The following is a 9104-nucleotide window of genomic DNA, read 5'->3' on the forward strand; positions in this document are numbered from 1 at the left end:
TCTAAAGAAAATATGTAAAAAGAATAAAAAAATCTAGTTCCCCCCTATTCCTGCTCCTGGGTTTTGTTGCTGTTGTTGTTATACATTCATTTATCATTTCAGTTGCATTAATGACTTATCATTGATCCAGGCACAGTTCACCACTGAGATATACCCTCAATCCAATTTATTTTCAACTGGAGATGAGGTCTTGGTCATTTGTTGAGGCTAGCATCAACCCTGACATTATTCTGCCCCAGACTCCCATGTCCCTGGGATTACAGGAATGAACCATCATTCTTGACAATGTCTTCATCTGTTCTTGCCAATGCCTACCTCTGTTTCCTCTCATGTGATGGCACTGAGGAAGAAAGTCTTGGGCTGGTCTTCTCAGGGGTTTCTCTTGAGCATTGGAGTGTGATGTATTCCTATTTTTCATTTCATTTTTATTGCTTGTAGAGCAGGATGGAACTCAGGGTCTTGTGATGGTCAGGAGAGCTCCACCACTGAATTACATCCCCATACCACTATTCTCATTCTTTAGGCTGAAGATTCTTTCCTGGAATCATGAGGTCACTGAGCCATTTATCAGGTGTGGCTCTCCATCTCTCTTGGTCTTCTGCATTAGCCTGAGGCAGATCCTCATCCTGGGCTAGCTGAACAAATATCTTCCAAGGGGATGATACAGACTGAGGAGCGACATTTTATCCTTACTTACCACTATTTCACAAATCAGAATTCACTCAACAAGCCTAAAACCTTTCCATTTTCTTTTTTTTCTTTAGTGGTTGTAGTTGGTTTGTTTGTTTTTAGAGGCAGGGTCTTGTTGTGTTGTGGAAGCTGGTATCAAACTCTTGGACTCAAGGGTTTCTCTTTGTCTCAGCATTCTGTTCTGAGGTGCGAGGACTACACTGCAGGATACCACTCCCAATAATCATTTTATTCTGTCTGAATCCTGCATATTTTTAAGTCTCAGTCCAGTAAAAATTATACAGGGGAGAGGTGTTTTTTTATTGCTATACATACATAATGATGAATTGGATGAGAGGAGAGTATGAGGAAAGAGAAACTGTGAAGATTGATTCTCAAGTTGTAGGTTTTGGCAATGATAGAATAAGGGGAGAGTTAGTGGTTTCTACCATCAAAGCTCCAACTCACTCATTTTGATGTGCATATATAAGATATTTATATAGGCGCACACCTGTAAATTCAGCTACTCAGGAATCACAGGTGAGAGAATGGCAAGTTTTAGGCCAATGTGGGCAACGTAAAAAGAACTCTTCTCAGTGCAATAGAATAAATATGCTGGGGGTGTGCTGTAAAAAGCTTACCAGATAAGTATTGGGTTTAATGTCACTTCCTTGGCAATGGAACAAACAGAAATTGGAACCCGGCTAGCCAGGCACCCACAGTTCAGCACAGTACCACATGGCTCACTTGTGTAGTGACAGTTAAATTCAGAGCCATGAGTTCCTGTCTACCAACATGGAGACCCTCGGGTCTTAGGAAAGCCCTGAGTAGGGGCATTTCTCAGGTGTGGAGACGCTGGGTCAGGGCTCGACCTCATGGACCCAGGCCACTGTTTGTGAGGAATGTGGAAGTGAGAACAGCCCACGGCAGGTAAGCTTAGGCTACCCCACCACTCTCATTCCCTCTTGGATATCCACAAACCCTCACAACCCTGTGACTGTGCATGTGCCTGTGTGAGTGGCTATGTGTGTGTGTGTGTGTGTGTGTGTGTGTGTGTGTGTGAGTTCCCCTGACAATAAAAAAGAAAAATATTCTATTGTCAATTGATTGTATGGCAGGGAGTCATTCTGCACTTTCCTAGTGTTTTCATGTCAAACTGTCCCTGTCTCATTCCCCACACTAGAAAAAACAATGCAGATTTACAGCAGAGAAAAGGTTCAGCTAGTCAAAAAGAATCTGGGCAATTGTTGTGGAGCACACCATTACCGGTCTGGTGCCTGACCTGCAGAGGGGGAACACTGTGTTTGTGCACGAATATCTGCAGAATTACCAAAATTCTACTATGACCCAGAAGTTGATGGAGCTGCTCTGTAAAAAGTACTTACCACCTCCAAGCCCAGGGATATGGTCGTCTCCAGGCTTGGTGTTAGGAAGGCCGGGCATCACTCTGAGTCTCAGTCAGCTCTGTGAAAAATAGGATTTCCAGAGAGTCCTGCCTGGGTGTTAGAGGACCAAGAAGGAGGAGCCCCAGGCATTTTGGCCTCAGGCCTGGTCCAGTGCAGCAGCCTGCAAAGGGCTCTGTGCTCCTCCTGTGGGCCTGTCATCCATCCTTTGAGGAAGTATTTCTGCCTCAGGCTTCATTGTTTGGAGGTCTCAAAAAGAGCAGTTTCCACATTTGTGAAAGAGTATGGGGATTGCATCTCATAGGGTCTCTGTTCTTATGTAGCCACAACAGAAACCCCAAGGATGGACTGAGGGGACCCAGGCCTGGATATAGCTAACAAGTAGGTGGTTGGGTTCATTCATCACTCAAATGTATGCTAAGCACCTACTGTTGGCAGTCACTTAGCCTATCATTTCAGGAAGTAGTGCAGACCAACTATGGAGCCTTCAGGAGCTTCCATTACTATCAGGAAGTTAGTCCATTCCACCAGGCATCTAGTAAGGGAAGGGCATGAGATGGAACAGGTGACACCTTCTTGGCCTTATCTTGTTATGAACACCTCCAGGCAGATTCTCAGGAGCACATTCAAGTCAAGAAGTGAGTGGTCTTTGCACCAAGAGGGAGGGTTTCTTTCTAAAGGTAGGGCAACACAGGAGGCTGGTGTAGAAAAGGGCTGGAAAACCCCAGGTCCCACCCTTGTATGATTTCCAGCCCTGGGCTCAGGGATGTGGCTTTGCCTACAGGAGGAATATAGAGAGGTGAGGTGGGGTTCAGGCTACCCAAGGAGCAGAGGAATGGCTGGGCCTCAGAAACCCACACCTTGTGAGAAACCCTTCCCAACACAGGAAATCCTAGCCATAATTGCCCACACTTTCTTGCACAGAAGGTGGGGAAACACTGAGACACACATGTCCCTTACAGGATTGCCCTTCTTGCCCAGCAGCATGTGGGCTACTTTCTACTCTCTGGGAAGCCCACCATGCAAGTGCTTTCCAGCTAAAGAAGAGGCCTGATACCTTATGGCTGCCTACATTCCTCCAAACTCCACAGCACCCTCTGCTCCATCATGCAAACTGTTAAACATCTACCCTCAAGATATTGAGGCATCTTCTGATCTGGATACCTGAAGCATCTCGGGACCTGCCTTCTGCTCACAATGCCTGCATCAGGGCTGACCCTCCACATCCACAGACTCCTTACACAGCTGTGAGTTGGAGTTGGAGAGTTGGAGCCCTGTGATGAGGACTCTGGGAGTGGTGGTCCAAATGTGTGAGGAAGACTTGTGCTGGCACCACCAAGAACTGCCATTGGGTACCAAGCCAGAAAAGCCTACTGGACCCTAGACTGTTGTGGGAACAGGAGGTGGATGACTCTCAGGGGCCTGGTTCTTATATGAATTGGGAAGGGAAAGGCAATCATTTTTGGGGTCTTTTCTGCTGCAGCTCCAGGAACACCTCATGTTGCAGGAATGCCTCAGCCAGAGGAACTCCACTTTCCATCCATGTCCTTGGGGCAGCTCACAGGCACACCTGCTGAGCTGGAGGAAGAACACTGCTCCACACTGCAAGACACATCATCAGTGAGAGAGTTAGGGCCCCCAGAGGCCACTGTGACACTTGTGGCCCAGGAAGCCTCCTGCTCAGCTGCAAGCAACTAAGCCAGAGGACATTGAAACCTATTGTCCACTTGCTGTGGATTGTGAAAGCTGTGTCGACCTGTCTTGAAACAGAGTCACCTCCCTCTTTGGTGGCAGAAATGGATGACACCCAAAAGACTTGGTTGAAGATTCAGAGACTGGACTGAAGGAGATTCACTCGTGGATTTGCAAACCAGTTTTAGGAAGTTCAGTTGTTTCAACTTTTGGTAACAGTTCAATTCGTATTTGGGTTTTTTCTTCATATATTGGTGTTTGTAAGTTTCTTCATATATTAGTGTTTTATTTATTTCTTCCAAATATATTTTATAATTCTAATGAAGATTCTATGTCTTTCTTGCAAATCTATTCATAAGAATTGGAGGATGGGGGGTGCATGAGATGTTTTTCATATTTTCAGAGAAATATTGTGAAACAGAGCCACTGATTCTTGCATGTTGGCTGTTTATGAAACCGAAATCTTTTTTGAATAATAAGTAGGCCCCTGGTTTCTGAGTTCTCAAATATCACCCATGAACAAAGTGAAAGGGGCCTTCTGCTACCTCCCAGAGGCTACCAAAGTAGCTTGTAGTGAGTGGGCACAGTGAGCTTCTTTTCATCCTGCAGGATGGGAATCAGAGGCCACTTGTGCACTCAGTGTGTATCTGCTCTGATACAATTTGGCAAATGGGCTTTAAGAGGTTTAGTGGGTTTCCCTGAATTCCAATTTTATTTCCTTGGATTTTGTTTTCGATGAGTACATATCAGCATGTGAAGCTTTTCCTCAACAGTCCTTTTGTTGATTTATCATGAAATATATCATTCCAAAATAGGCAGCTCTGCAAGAAGCCTGTTGCTTAAGAAGCCCAGGGAAAACATTGGTGTATTACCATACTCCCCACCTCCTGGAAGACAGGGCCTGCTGGCGCCTCGGAAACCCCCCCCCTCCTAGCCTCACCAGCTATCCAGGATCCCCCAGTAGCTCAGCCTGGTCTGCTTTCCAGACTTAGGCAGGTGATGTCTCTCCTTAGGGGCTTCTCTCACCATGTCACCTTGTAGCTCTTCCCCGTTTCCAAAGGCTGAGTCCTGCTGGCATAGGGCAGCATTCTTGAGGTCAAGACCACCTGTGGGAAACTCTCATTGGAGGAAGCCATGTGACCCTCATTTCTACCATTGCTCCTGCTGGATCCTTACTGCATGTTTGCGTGAGATTCCACCAGCTGCCTCTGGTTGCTCTTGTGCTCCCAGGACTTACTCCTGGGAAACACCTGCTCAGGTCTTCGCCCTTTCACTGAGCACTAAACTGTCTCTCAGGCACACTGGCCAGACTTCACGTGCTCAGGCATGCTGGTGACTGAAGTCTTGTTTGTCCTGCAGCTGGACAGTGACCTTAGTGCTCAAAGTACCACAGGATAGTGCATCTCTGTATGGTTGTTCTGTACGTACCAGCCCTCACAGTCATCTGCTACAACCATCTTCTCTCTATATAATTTCTTTTCTCCATCTCTTCCTGGTGTGACACAGTTGACTTTAATCTTGTCCAATTTCCATCCACCATTCCCCTTCTCGGTGCTGCTGTAAAGTGCCTGGCGTCTTCACAAACCTGTCCCATTTTCTAAGGGTGACAACTTGGCTCTCAGGTCTTCCTCAGGCTGTGAGGTGTCTGAATTTCTCACTGGGGACTCACATACCTGCAACTGAGCCATGTGACTGCATTCCAGTTTTATACAGAGGTGAGTGGGGCACAGGTCAGGGTTGGCATTCCCACTGGGTTTCAACTCTCCCACAGGATAGGTCCACAGCATGCACATCAGCCTGGACTGCCTCTTGTGCCACTGAAGAGCACCCCATTGCATCGACAGCAGCTTTTCAGCAGCTCTCCATGAATGGCAGGCAAACCCTCCAAGTCTTTTTTTTAATTTTTGGAGCATATATTAGACCCCCTGAACCCAGTTAATGGATATGAATTTGATAATTAGCTTGTGAAGTTCCAGGAAGAACAAAACTCTTGAAATGATACATGTGCTAGATCTACAAGTCAATCTAGAGGGTGAACACAGATTTGCAGAACACTCTGAGGGCTGGACACAGGATTCCAGGAAGAAGAGTAGAGTTACACAAAGCCAAGCCTGCCCAGTAGAAAGAACAGAGTGGGCAGAGGCCAGGGTTCATGGCAGAAGGACATCTATATTGGGGCGATCAAAGCAGGAGCCACCTTGTCTGTTTCCTTGCAGAGCCATCCACCCCCTCATGTGAGTTTCTGCAATGCAAACTTTGACATTTTCAAAATGGGGATGAAATAAGCATCCCCATGACACTGATGGGAAACTGAGGCTTTGTTTTCATGCTCTCCCTCTCACAAACAGGGAGAGTCAGGATCTGAATTCAAGTCTGTGAGGCTCAACAGGGACCAACTGATAACTGGGAAGAGACTGTATAACTCCTTCCCTGCACTTCCATCATCTTTTGCTTCTAGTGCCCATAAAGAGGCCAGAATTTTCCCTCACAGCTACACTACTCCTGATGCTGGAAGACCTGAGTGTCCAGGGCTAGTCTTTTCCATCCCAATTCATAGTCATGGCGACTGGGTGCACCCTCAGCATTGGCGGATTTTCCTCTGATAACAGAGTTCTGATGTGGATGCAACTGAGGGGCGCCTTGTATTTTTTAGATCACATTTTCCCATTGTTTTCAAAGTTTGGTGGTAATGACAAAGTCCTTTGTTCCAGATGAGAATCTTTCTCTTCTGCAAGATGCTTGATACATCAAATTCATGTGGAGTATTTGTTGCATTCAAAATTCAAACTGCAGCCCTCAGCTCTTAGGGTTAAGCATCACCTTGGCAGTTGCTGCAGGCTGCCTTGGAGCATCTTCAGTAGGACAAGTGTCACTGGGTAATGCAACTTCCTCAGATAAAGCCTTGAAGATTGTCAAGGCAAGGCAAGGCTCTTTTTTTTCTACCAAAATGAAGGATGCCACTCCTGCCAGCTCAGAGAAACCTCAGGGTTCAAGATTCTTGGGTTTCCCATGTACTCATACCAAGATGGAGATCCATTCTTTCTGTCAGCACACTTACTTTGATCGACTACCAAAACTGTGCATCCAATTTCTTTTTCAGCTGTCCCACCTTTCCTGTAACATTTGGACCCAATCAGCAACAGTCTACCTTCTATCCACACAAGATGAGACTTTCCTTAAACAGTGCTATCCAGGGACTATGGCTTTCACATCATACCTGGAGTTCAGTGGCTAACACAAGCCTGTATCATCCTCTGTATTCAAGGTGTCCAAAGCAGTTAACAATAGCTAACCAAACAACTCCATCTTTATAATTCCCACTAATACTATTCCACTGCAATGACACAGCCACTGTAAAACTTTACCCTTCATTTTCTGTCCAAACTTCATCACATGCACTGCAGCAACCGACCCCATCCCAGAATTCCATACTGCCTGGAATGCAACTTCCTCAGATTAGGTGTGGGCTTTCTAAAGCCATACTTGGTACCAAGTATCTTGGCCCAAGTTGATCCCTTGACCCCAATGCAAAGCCTAACACACATGTCCACATAGATGCTTTATTTGGAAAGTGATCTGAGGGTGCCCAAGGTAGAGATAGGGAAGTGGAAAAAGGAAAAATATAAAGGTAACATAAAAATGTATTACTGAATTGAGCACTGCTATGTGTACCCAGTACTCTATCTCATAGAGTTTTTTTAAGATGCTCATGAAATGTTTCTCAGAATTGCCTAATAAGTAGATATAAAAGCAGAGGGGAGGGCATGTGTATGTGTGCGTGTGTATTTCATTAGATAAAACAAGAGTGGTCACCTCCATCCAATCAGTTTCATTTAAATATTTAAATATTAGCCTTCTACATCCCATTTAGTCAAGGGAAGGTCATCAGCTCCTCCACACCTTTGGACTACACATGGATGATGCAAATAGTTGCCAGTGGGCTTCCCAAGCCAGTATCAGAGGATCCCTGTGCAAGAAAGCAGGACAGCCATGGAATAAGGCCAAAATAAGATGTCATCAAATGTCTTTTATGTTTAGTTGTCAACAAGCTACTTGCAAGTATTTGGCAGCAGTGCTGGAGTATGAGGTGAGTTCAAGAGGACTTGAAGTGTCACACAAACAATATCAAATGTAGTTATTTACAATGCATAGTTAATAATGCAAATTTCAGTGGCTATAATGATGGTGAAAAGTGATGGAATCTGTAGTAAATGGATGCAGTTGGAGAAGATAATGCTAAGTTAGCCAATCCCCAAAAAACAAATGGCAAATGGTTCCTCTGATATAAGGTGACTGACTCATAGTGGGGTAGGCAGAGGGAACATGGCAGGAATTGGCAAACTCTAGATAGGGCAAAGGAGTGGGAGTGGAAGGGAGGGGGCAGGGGGTTAGCAATGATGGAGGAATGTGATGGACATCATTATCCAAAATACATATTTGAAGACATGAATTGGTGTGAACATACTCTATGTACAAAGAGAGATATAAAAATTGTGTTCCCTATGTGTAATAAAAATTGTGATGCATTCCACTGTCATGTATTTACCAAATAAACACAATTAAAGAAACAAACAAGGGGCTGGGGATGTGGCTCAGTGGTAGAGCACTTGCCTGGCATGTATAAGGCACAGGTTTCAATTCTCAGCACCACATATAAATAAATAAAGATCCATTGACAACTAAAAAGTATTTTTAAAACAATCAAAAAACAAATTCAAAAACAAAAATTCAGTGGCTATCTTTAGAAAATTTTGCATAATTCTAAAATTCAGTTTTTTATTTAAAAAATAAGTTAACATTCTAAAACTTGAAAAAGAAAAAAATTAATGATTTTAACTTAAAATTTTGAAAGAGAAAGTGACACATGTTTGTTAAAATCTTTGATAACTTCTTTAACTTTTTTAAACAGGCAGGAAAAGTTAAACTATAATAGAATAAACATATTTACTATGATTTCCGGGTTTGACTTAAATGAGAATAGCCTAACTTCCCTTCGTACGAGAGAGAAAAAGTATAATATAAACAATTAATCATCAATTTTGTCAAAATAATATAACATCTCCAGATCCAACATGGCGGCCGGCGAGGAAGCAGCACTTTCAGTATCTCCACATTAACGGGATCAGAAAGACCCATTAAAACAGCTACATTCTACCTACTGAGGGACTTCTAGCAAAATTCCGCTGAAAGGAGACCTGCCGGGAATTAGTAAGTTTATTAGAGGTGACAGTTTGTCCCAAACAAGTGAATCTTGGCCGGCTACGCGGGCGCAGAGGTCCAATCCCGCGGCCACCGTCCGCCCAGCTCTGCAAGCGGGGCCCCGGCGGCCCAGCACGTCGC

Source organism: Marmota marmota, unplaced genomic scaffold, assembly GCF_001458135.2.
Source record: "Marmota marmota marmota unplaced genomic scaffold, marMar, whole genome shotgun sequence".
Taxonomy (NCBI): Eukaryota; Metazoa; Chordata; class Mammalia; order Rodentia; family Sciuridae; genus Marmota; species Marmota marmota.